This window comes from Adiantum capillus-veneris, chromosome 17 (genome assembly GCF_014529385.1).
Source record: "Adiantum capillus-veneris isolate H3 chromosome 17, ASM1452938v2, whole genome shotgun sequence".
NCBI classification, from domain to species: Eukaryota; Viridiplantae; Streptophyta; class Polypodiopsida; order Polypodiales; family Pteridaceae; genus Adiantum; species Adiantum capillus-veneris.
In genome coordinates, this window is record NC_140947.1 from 47360467 (window position 1) to 47371029 (window position 10563).

Genomic DNA, 10563 nt, shown 5'->3' on the forward strand with positions numbered 1-10563 from the left:
CCAAGCCTAATTGAAGATATTCAAAGGCCTCTTGAGCTCAAAACCTCAAGCTTAAGCCCTTAAGCTCCCATTAACCTACTCTTAACCTCATATGCCATTCAAGCCTAATCTCTGAAAGCGATAAGCCAAGCTCTAAAAAATCAAGCCTAATCTCTCAGTTCTCATAAGCCAAGCTTGATTTCTAAACTCTCAAGCTAGTTCTCGGCAAGGCATGCAAGCAAGGAAGATGGAGGTCAAAGATTGAGAAGAAGCTTGTCAAGGATTAAAGCAAGTAAGGAATTGAAGCCTGCAGGATCCACAGAGCTGAGCCGATGCCTAATCTCTTGAACCGAGCCAAGCCTAAGTGAAGGTAATCTTAATCTCACTGAGCTTAGCCCAATCTTGAGCTTCTAATCATAAACCTAATCCCTTTAAGCCAAGCCAAAGCTTTCAAGCATTGATTAGCCATTCAATTTCTCAAGCTTAACCTCCATTAGCCATCCTAATCCTATTCTAAGCATTCGAATCAAACCAAGCTTAAGCGGATCACGATAAGCTTCTTAATTGAAGCCTAATCTCTATATTCTTAATCTCTGAGCCTAATCTTAAACCATTAGCTGAGCCTAAACCCATTCAATTCTGGAAGACAAATCAGATGGCCATTGGAAGAGGAAGTTCCTAAGCCATAACGGGAAGAAGCAGAAGGCAGAGTTAAGCAGGTCATTATCACTTTTCTTGATTAGCACCTGGATTGAGCTAGGTTTCATCTTGTAAGGAGCATTAAGCCTCCATTAGTGATTAATTAATGATGATTACTGTGGATTAACTGGAATTAAGAGTACAGTTTGTTTCAAGCTCTGTCTTGTTAATTGTGCCTGCTGTATCTCTTTGCCCACACCTCTCACAGCCAGGGGCCCGGTGCCTTCCAGGATCACCTTTCGCACAATTATCCCCCGACAACGTCATGGAGGTTGATGATTTTGTAGCAAGGACGGGTGGCAGGCGGACGGGCTTTGGACCTCAATCTTCCCTTGCGCATTACTAGGAAAACTCCTCCCTAGCAATGCTGCCATTGTCCATATTGAATTTACTCCCCAAGGCCATTTTATGACGTGGTCGTTAAAAGCTTTGAGCAAGGTTTTGGGTTTGTGCACCATTGCTCAAATTGCACATCTTGTGTTCCTAGTGTGTAGATCCCTTGTCTGCACAGCATTTGGCTCTAGCTTCCGTGATAAAGTGCTTGCCCAGATAGGGATACATGCTTATATTGGCTCAACTGACCCAAAGGCCATAGCGTTACACGCAAGAGAGGCGCCAGGAAATGGTCAAGAAAATTGTGAACTCCTCAGATGTATGATGTAAAATCAACTTTTTGGAATTAATAAAAAATATTTTGAATTGTCTCTCCATCTTGTACATTCTTCTAAAAGTGATCTGTCAATCTTGAAATTGTTGTAATTGGTGATATGTTTCAATAAGCTGTGTCTTTTTTGTTTGAAGTAACAACACAGCCGAAGTTGGATGCATATGATTACTCCTTTCAACTTACCTTAATTTTGGGGACATTATAAAACACATCTAAGTGAAAAGAAGTGGTATCTCTATAGTAATGCTGCAAAAGCAATTGCTTTCACTTAATCTATATTTTTTAAGTATCCTGGGGGGCAGCCTACAAAGTGCAAAAAAAAGGATGGCCACAAGGGTGCGCAAATGGCCCATCCATCAGTTTTGGATGGCTCTCCTACGTGCCCTTGTGGCCACTCTTTTTTTGGCATATGGAACCTATGTTTGCAGTCAAGGACACTAGAAAAGGTGAGATCAACTCAGAATTTAAGTTTTCAAGCACACTATTACCTCCTTCGGGTCTACCTAATAGTTCCCTGCACCAAAAGGCCCAATTACATTGGACAGTTTAAAAATCTAGTTTAAGGTTGCATAAACACCTGGTTTCACTATATGTTAACTTCTTTGGTATCCTTTGGGGTAAACAAAGCTAGAAAATGCAAAAAAAATGGTGGCCACAAGGGCGCGTAGGTCAGCCATCCAAAACCGATGGATGGACCATTTGCGTGCCCTTGTGGCCACCATTTATTTTGCACTTTCTAGGCTTGTCTGCCCCATAGGATACCCAAAAATTTATTATTTGATTTATATTTAACTTTTCATGTTCAGAAGCGATAAACTCAAAACACATGGATAAGACATAGTAGACACAACTGTTAATGATTTTGTCATTACAAAGTCCTCTCATTACAAAGATAAGGGTGTGCAATACAAAAAGAGGGGTAACTTCGGCTAATGCTCGAAGTCCCGTCGCAATCGACGTGCAAGCTGCATATCTTTTGGTTGCATTGTCACTCGCTTTGCATGTATAGCGCATAGGTTGGTATCTTCCAACAATGAAATGATGTGGACCTCTACAACTTCTTGAATAGCCTCTAGCACTATTGCTTGCATTCTATACTGATTTCCATAGCTTTGAAGGCCCTCCTTCACTGTGCGAGCAAAGGGGGCGCACTGAATTAAAAGCTCTGTAGTCTTCTGGTAGTGCCGGATTTTTGCAAATGCCCTTGCTATTTTTCGGCGTCGCTGAGGTTGTCTTGGGGGCACTTACACATTTTTTGGCTGGTGGTGTTTAGGCTTCTTGAAAAACTTTGACTTTTGCCTGTTTACATGCTTAGGGGCTGGATCTACGGCCTCTTTTGATTCATCCTCTTCCCTTGGCTCCCGATCTTGTGCTATGGGGAGAGCTCCCTGGCCTCGAGGTAGTGTCTTCCCCCCAACGGGCACCTGGTGTGTGCGCGGTATATCAACTCGCTGCCATGGTGGCTCTATCTCTAATTCAATGTCTGTATGGATCACCCGAGTTTTGGATGGTCCTGCTTGTGATTTGTGGCGCGGCGGCTCCTCCCTATTGGAATCTAGTGTTTGCTGGGCGTCTTCTTCTCTCCAACGCTGGGTGCGTTGCTTCATTCTTCGTCTAGGTGTTTGTTCTTGTGGACGTAAAGATTCTTCAGCCCTCAATGACTCTTGTGCTCTACTACCATGCCCACTGCTAGAAGAGTGCCTAGAATGGCCAAGTGTTCGTGGTCATTTTCTTGTGCCTTTAAGCCATGCCGGATTCTCACATCCTTGGAGGGTGTTTTTGTTGGCAGGCGGATGCTCTTTTGCGATTTGTTTGGTGCGCGCCGTTTGGTATGGTAAGAGCTTACCAGTGCTTAAGAAGTGAGTGGTTTATGAGAGCATTCAATATTTATAAGGGTCCATTTTATAAGGGTCCTGTTCACACTAATTTTGGAAAAAAACTATTATTTTTTAAATGAATATGTCGTTAAGAGTTGGACCCTACGTTCACGTGTAGTCACTCGCACAAAATCCACTTTGACCCTTGTAGCACTCTGCATTGGTGCCATGCAGCATGCTTGGTGGGGCCTTGCGACATTTGCCACTTGTTGCTATGCACTTGATGACTCCATTTCCGCACTTCAATAGCAATCTTGGATTGTCGCGCATGCTCCATTGTGAGCTTACGAGCAAATGTTGTGTGGAAAAACCAGTTGAACATCTCCTCCAAATAATTGGATTGCACCATTCCACCACCATGTCGAGTATTTTTGAAGTATACCCCCCTTGCTCTATAATGGGACTTCTCCATGCCTTGAGTGCTAAAAATTTCAAGCGATCCATATTTGTGCATAAAAAATGCACCATGCACAAACAAGATATGCTGTTCACATGAGTAAATGATCCACATTATTTAATGAAAACAATCCCTTGTAATAAGTTCATCACATAACATGGCTTACCACGTAATGTGTGATGTTATTTTCACCCCAAGAAAGGGTGAAGACCTTGGTAAAATCCGCCAAGGCTTCTTGAAATGATTGGCGTTGTTCTTATGTTGTGCTGTTAAGGCCCATAAGCTTGACCATTTTATCAAAATGTGCCTAAACTTGCTTGTGCTTGTTTGCAAGCTTTCCATTTGAATCATTGTCAATAGTAGCTTTGCATAACTCCTTCCAAAGCTCCCAAAGGTTACCTGCCTACTAGTTGGAGTTGTTTTGAGCTTCATATCTACCTGGCTTTCCTTGGGAAACTTTCTTCCAAAAGTGTCTGGCTTTTTGTCCACTCATTGACACTTGTTGAGCAATTTCATGGGCCTCCCCTGTGTTCTTTGCAGTAAGGATAGACACATTTCCACCGTGAGAGCCAATGATATTCAAGAGTATCTCCACTCTTTCGATCGCTTCCTGGGACTTTTCCAATGGTTTGATTGTGAAACCATAGTCAATGTGGAGCTTCAATAGCCTATCAAAAGTGGACATGAATGTGTGTAATGTAAAAAATGTACATTCGATAGAGGAAATGGAAAGATTGGATTCCAAGCGTGGTCCTTTTGAGCACGGTCTAGGGCATTGAGCATGGGACATCTCAGAATAGACGCTTCCCATTCTCTATCTTCATCTCCAACATCATGACAATCCAACCCTTGTTCTCCATGCCCTTGCCATGGAAGCATGGAACCGACCTTTGTAGTGCTCTTGTGTGATTTTTTTCCGTTATGTTTGTACCTCGACTGCAAAATGGACAAGGCATGAGAGAAGAAACCCCTTGTTTGAACACTTTATGGTCTTCAATTCCCCACCTAAGTGCCACTCCACATCATAGCTACCAACACCCTCAACCTCCAACTTCTCACTTGCAATTTGGGAGTGTATTACTTCTATGATCCATGGAGCTCTCTCAAAAATCCATGAAAGTACTCCATTGGTCTCGTTGGGAACCTCAATAGCACCCAACCACCAAATGTCTTTCTCTGATTGCACGCTAAAAGACGGGGTGACATCTGAATCCCTTTGCTTGGTTTGTAAAAGGTCCTAATTCATTAGAGTGACACTTAGCCTCTCTAACCTTCAACCTTTCACTATTTGACACTCATCGAGTTTCAGCACAAAAGCGACCTTTGTGCCAAGCACTGCACAATAAATAGTGCCAAGACCTTATACTTCAAAGTCTATGATAAGAACACAACCAAAAGAAAAAAGTATAGTGTGTCACCTTCTTTAGGTAACTTGTAAAATCTAAGCATGGCTTGTTGAATCCTTCTAAGGTCCACAAAAATATTATTCCACATTGGGTAAGGGAAGCCCTTCTTTGAAGGTCTTATGAAGTGTTTCTTACCTTTCCCCCTTGACTTTGTTGTGCATGAAGCATAAAGGAAAGTTGGCATTTTGTCCTCAATGTGTAGGTATGTCCCAATGCGGGAGAACAAATCTTCGTTTGTGGCCTTCTTTGAGAGGTTGACCTTGTGTGGAACGGAAAATAGGTTTTCCACAATGCCATGCTCGTTGAGGGCATCCTTTAAGAGTTGGAAAATAGCATGATAGGCTTTGGTGCTGATTCTAGCCTCATCACAAGCTTATTGCACATCATCATCACTAACCACATTTCTCAATTTACGCATAAGGTCCTTGGTGACTGCAACCTTAATGTGCCTACCTCCAGGTGATTGTAAGATAGAAATCACATCCTGGGTATTGAAACAACTAGTGAGAAGGTTGACTTGATCATCTTGGCTTGTTCCATCGCATGCCTCCTGGATGAAGTTTCTAGCAACCAATAAAAATAAATGTTAGAAAATAGTGTGAAATAAGAATTCATCATGCAAGTAAAGACCAAATCACCTTGTAGCTGTCACTCATCGTTTGTGTGCTCCACCCGAATGTGCAAGAGTTTCAATGGATGAATATGTGCGTTTGCGTTCCCTTGCACCAAGGGGTGTTTCTTTCAAGTATGTGATGGTGTTTGAAAGATTTTTGATGTGGGAATCCTTTTCTTGCATTTGTGGTTGAAGAGTTTCAAGCACCCTCTTCGAAGAGGCAATACTCTCTTGTAATGCTGCCGTCTTGAGGTGAAGAGCTTGACATTGGTGCATCCACATATGCAAAGAAGCACCTGCACCCATACACCCACTTACAATAGCCTAACAAACCTGCTTCTCCCTCCCAAGATATTGAAGAAATGTCAAAAGGCTATCAAAGGATGGATGGAAGCGGCTTATAGGATCGTAAGGGTACAAATGGCCGTCCACCCAAATGTCAACATTCGTCTCACGAGCGGCGTGACGTTCCTATGATGACCTTTGATCACCCTCACATGCGGCCTTTGGTGCAAACGCCGTGGGTAAGCCAATATGTATGCTTTTGGTGTACGGAGTATATGGTGGTGGAAGAAAACGATTTGTGATGTCCGTGAGCACCATGGCAGCTGTTGCATGAGGAAGCAAAGGATGAAAAGATAGAGGGGAAGGGCGGAGAGAGGGAGGAAGATGGGAGAAGAGAAGGGGGGGGGGGAGGAGAGGAGGGAGAGATTGGGGAGGAGGAGGAAGGTAGGGGCAAGGAGGGAGAGGAGAGGGAGAGAGGAGGGAGGAGGAGGAGGAGAGAACAAAGTGTTTTTTACTTTTGGGGGAATGTTTTTTTTGAAAAAATGGACTTTCTAGGCTTGTGGGTAAAAAAAAGGGTCAAAAAATGATTTTTGGATATGTATATATGTTGGGAGGGAGTTTTAAGTAAAAAATAAATAAAAATGGGTTTTTTAAAAAAAGTCAAATTTTGACTCTTAGTGACCCACGTTTTTGCTTATGTGGCCACACCCCTATACTTCCTTCACTTAAAAAAATCTAGAGAGAGAAAGTAACTCCTTAGGTCCACATCCTACATTTGCCTAAAAAAAGTTTAGAAAAGCCTACTCCAAACTACCTTCTTCAATACCCTTGTCCCCTTAACCCCACAAAACATTATCCTTAATCCCTAAAAATTAAGATTCCTTACAAGGCCCATGCAAGGTCCATATTTTTCCTAATGATAAACCCCTAAGGCTTAAAGCTAAGACCTTAGTTACAATCAAAATGTAAGTGCCCTGGCGGATCAGGCAATTACACCTAGCACTCTTGGTGGGCAATGTTTCTTAAACATTGTGAGAACCCATCCCTTGATAAAAAAATTCAACAGCAAGATGATCTTTATCTTTAGGCTCCTTTGAACTTTCCCCTTCTATTGCAGTTTCCTTACCATTTTTACCAAATGCTGCATCCACTTCAGCATCAGGTTCTTTCATTACAACCTTAGCATCTTCTCCATTGAGTATGTCATCCACAATAGACAATACTGGATCTTTAAACTGATGCTGTCCATCTGCAACACCTGCTTCTTCATCTGCAACTGCAATTGTAACTGTTATTGCACCTGCTGTTAACTGTTCTTGAACTTCATTTTCAGTTTGCTCCAGCATTACAGTATCACTCTGAGTAACCACTTCTTCAGGTTGATGACGTTTTTGCTGCTCCAATTGCTTCTGCAATTCCTCATACTTCTTCTTCAGTTCATCAAACTGCTTCTACACAAAAAAATTCTCCTCTTTGGCTTCTTCCTCTGCAAACATTTGGTATGGTTTACTAACCACATCATACATTCTGAGTTTGATCTGAGCCCACACTCCTTTCATGTACTCCATTATCTCAGTATTTATTTTGTCCACATCAGCTGAAGCTAAATACCAACCCTCTACATCTAGCTCTTCTTTTGACATTTGCTTGATCTTTTCTTCCACTCTTCTGCATGTTGTCACTCTGTTCAATAAAACCCTGTTTTTACTGCTTTCAAGTGTAGCATTCAAACTTGTCATTTCAGTCAACTGCCCCTGCAAAACACCTAGCCACTCGTCTTTCCACTGTGTAATTCTTTCTAAACTCTTTTCTCTATACATTGTTAACTGCTTATAAGAGGCTAATTCCTGTTTCATGAGCTCTTGGCTATCAGTCAACTTCTTTACCTACTGCTATAAAATTTCCACCTCGAACTGAGTCTTCTTTTCTTTTAGTGCACCCTCACTGATTTGCTTCAATTCATTATGCAATCCCTCATTCTCCCTGCTCAACAAGGTAAGATCCATTGCTTGTTGTTCAACATACTCCTTTACTAGACCCAATGTAGTTTGCACCTCATTTAAAGATACATTTGAAAAACTTTCTTTAGACATGCCAATCTTTTGAATCGTAGATTCCCTAGCTGCAAGTACAGGCACTTCCCCTGTAAGTTTCCCCTTCAATTTTTTGAGTTTGATACTTGTTTTCACTGTCATAGGGACTGCAAGTCTTTCACAGAGCTCCTGAATTGTAGACTCAGGAAACAAATCTCCAAATTCCTGATCTAGCTTTACTTTTACTACATCTAAAGATTCTTTCTTTGAATAACCTGCAGCCATCCGTGTGTCCACATCCTTTGTCATCTGCAAGGGCTTCCTGTCGTGTTGCAATTTTTGTCTCTTCTCCTTTCTTTGTGCAGACCCTGAGTCTTCAATCATTTGTCCTGGTGATAGAAAGCTCTTCCCCTGCAAGATACTTTTGTTATTGACGTATTGAAAGATTGCTGCCAAGTATGGACCCACCTTGGTTGTTTTGTCTTTTCTTCTTTGCTTGGTGTAAATCTCAAATTTGATTCTATAAAAGAGAATATTGGCCCATCCAATTTGTCTACCTCCTTCAACTGCCAACAGTATCCCATAGTTTTTCCTTCTTATGTATTTTGATTTGACCAACAAAAGACCCTTTCAATAAGCCATCTAACCTGCTGCTGCTTGACCTGATTTTTCATGCGTGACAGTTGGTAGTAGTGCCTGTCACCCTGAGATGGCCCAAAAGCTTTTGTCATGTCCTTCTCTATGGCTTTACTGACTTCATTGTCTTCAGAAGTAGGAACATCAAACACCTTGGAAATCAGTGCTTTAGTCAGGTAATCATGAGCAAAAATATGACCATCATTTGCCTCCAAATATTTAAAGTAGACCATGGGCATTTGATTCTGCCTCCAACTCACCCATGGAAATCTTGCAAAATCAAATAGGCCTATGCTCCTTAACCATGGCACATTGTCATCACTAGCTACCAAATCATACTTGAAATCCAAAAAAGTATACTCCTATGTTGGTTCCTCCTTGGTAATTGGCATAGCTTTGAGAGGTGTCAGCATTTCGGGTTCATCTTCAGAACTGGAGTCAGGAATGATGTCCCATTGAAATCTGGTTTTATGTAGAGGCCTTAGCATGGCAAGGGGTTCTTCCTCCTCCAAGCGTGAGCCCTGCTCCCCCATAAATGTTACGAATGCTAGACATGTAGTAGCAAAGTGGAGAACCTAGCGTAGCAGAAAAACGCAAAGGAGGGAAATTTGTAGCGCACTTGCTAAAAGTCACTTGATCAACCTTGTCACATGAATAAGCGGTCACCCTCCCAACATCATCATTAAACTTATGTTCCACTCGGGTCCTGATTATTTCTTTAAAAAATGGGCTTTAGTCGGAAACCATTAACTAGTTTGGCAATTACCTGCTCTGACTCATCAGCCAAAACAAAAGTATAGGCCCCACAATTCTAGCTATTTGAAATGATCCCACATACATCAGTTTCATTTGCCAGTTCTATGTCCTAGCTTGCTATTGTAAACCATCACCCAATCTCCTGCAGAGAAAATTTTGAACTTTATGTTCCTGTTGATCCAAGATTGCCTTCTTTGCTGAATGACCTCTGCAATATATATGCTTTGAACTCTATCCTCATCCAACTTCAATAATGCTTCCTTCCTGCAGTTTACTGAACCTTTAGGAGACAGTTTTTGTTGAACTGCAACCCTTAACCTTGGTACTAAAAATTCCATAGGAACTACTGCTTCCAATCCATACACCAACTTGAATGGTGTCATGCATGTAGTCCCTTTAAATGTAGTCCTAAAAGCCCAAAGTGTTGAATCCAACTTCTCATCCCAATTTGTCCTGTTCTGATTGACCAACTTCCTTATTATCATGATCAAAATCTTATTGGTACTCTCTGCTTTTCCATTTGCCTAAGGATAGTACACCGTTGATTTATTATGCAGGATCATATGCAATTCAGTCAGTTTACTGATCACTTTGTTAATGAAATTTCATCCCTGATCAAAAACCAACTCAATAGGGCATCCAAACCTGGTCATAATGTTTTTATACAAAAAAAATTCCACACTCCTTGCTGTGTTACCTCTCAAAGCCACAACTTCTACCCATTTTGTGCGAGTTGCAACCAAGATGTACTTGTTCTGTGTAAACCTTACATGTGGCTTGATTGGACAAATAAAATCTAATCCCCACTTCTGAAAAGGTTCCAAAGGTAATATAGGTTGCAAGGGCATTCTATCTACAGTTAGTGGCATGCCCTCTCTCTAACATAACAAACAGTTTTTAATGAATTCTTGAGCATCCTTTATAATAGTTGGCTACCAAAGTCCTGCTTGAAATATTTTCCTTGCAGTAACATCTCCTAAAAAATGTCCTCCTGAATTACCTGCATGAGCTTCTGTCAGTACTGCTCTTTGTTCAAACTCAAGGACACATCTCCTGATCACTTGATCAATTCCTCTTTTGTACAAAACCCCTACAATAACTGTATAAGGTTTGCTATACCATGCCCAAATGAAGGAGGAAGAGCCCTATTTATAGGTGAGGGTACCTCCTTAAGAGGAAGATATTTTGTAGCATTTGGAAAAGTGTCGTGCTACA

At 41.5% G+C, this 10563-nt stretch overlaps 1 pseudogene; it reads right to left on the reverse strand.

Moving 5' to 3' along the window:
- Positions 1 to 2274: 2274 nt before the first annotated feature.
- Positions 2275 to 2952, reverse strand: LOC147437189 (uncharacterized; annotated as a pseudogene).
- Positions 2953 to 10563: the final 7611 nt, after the last annotated feature.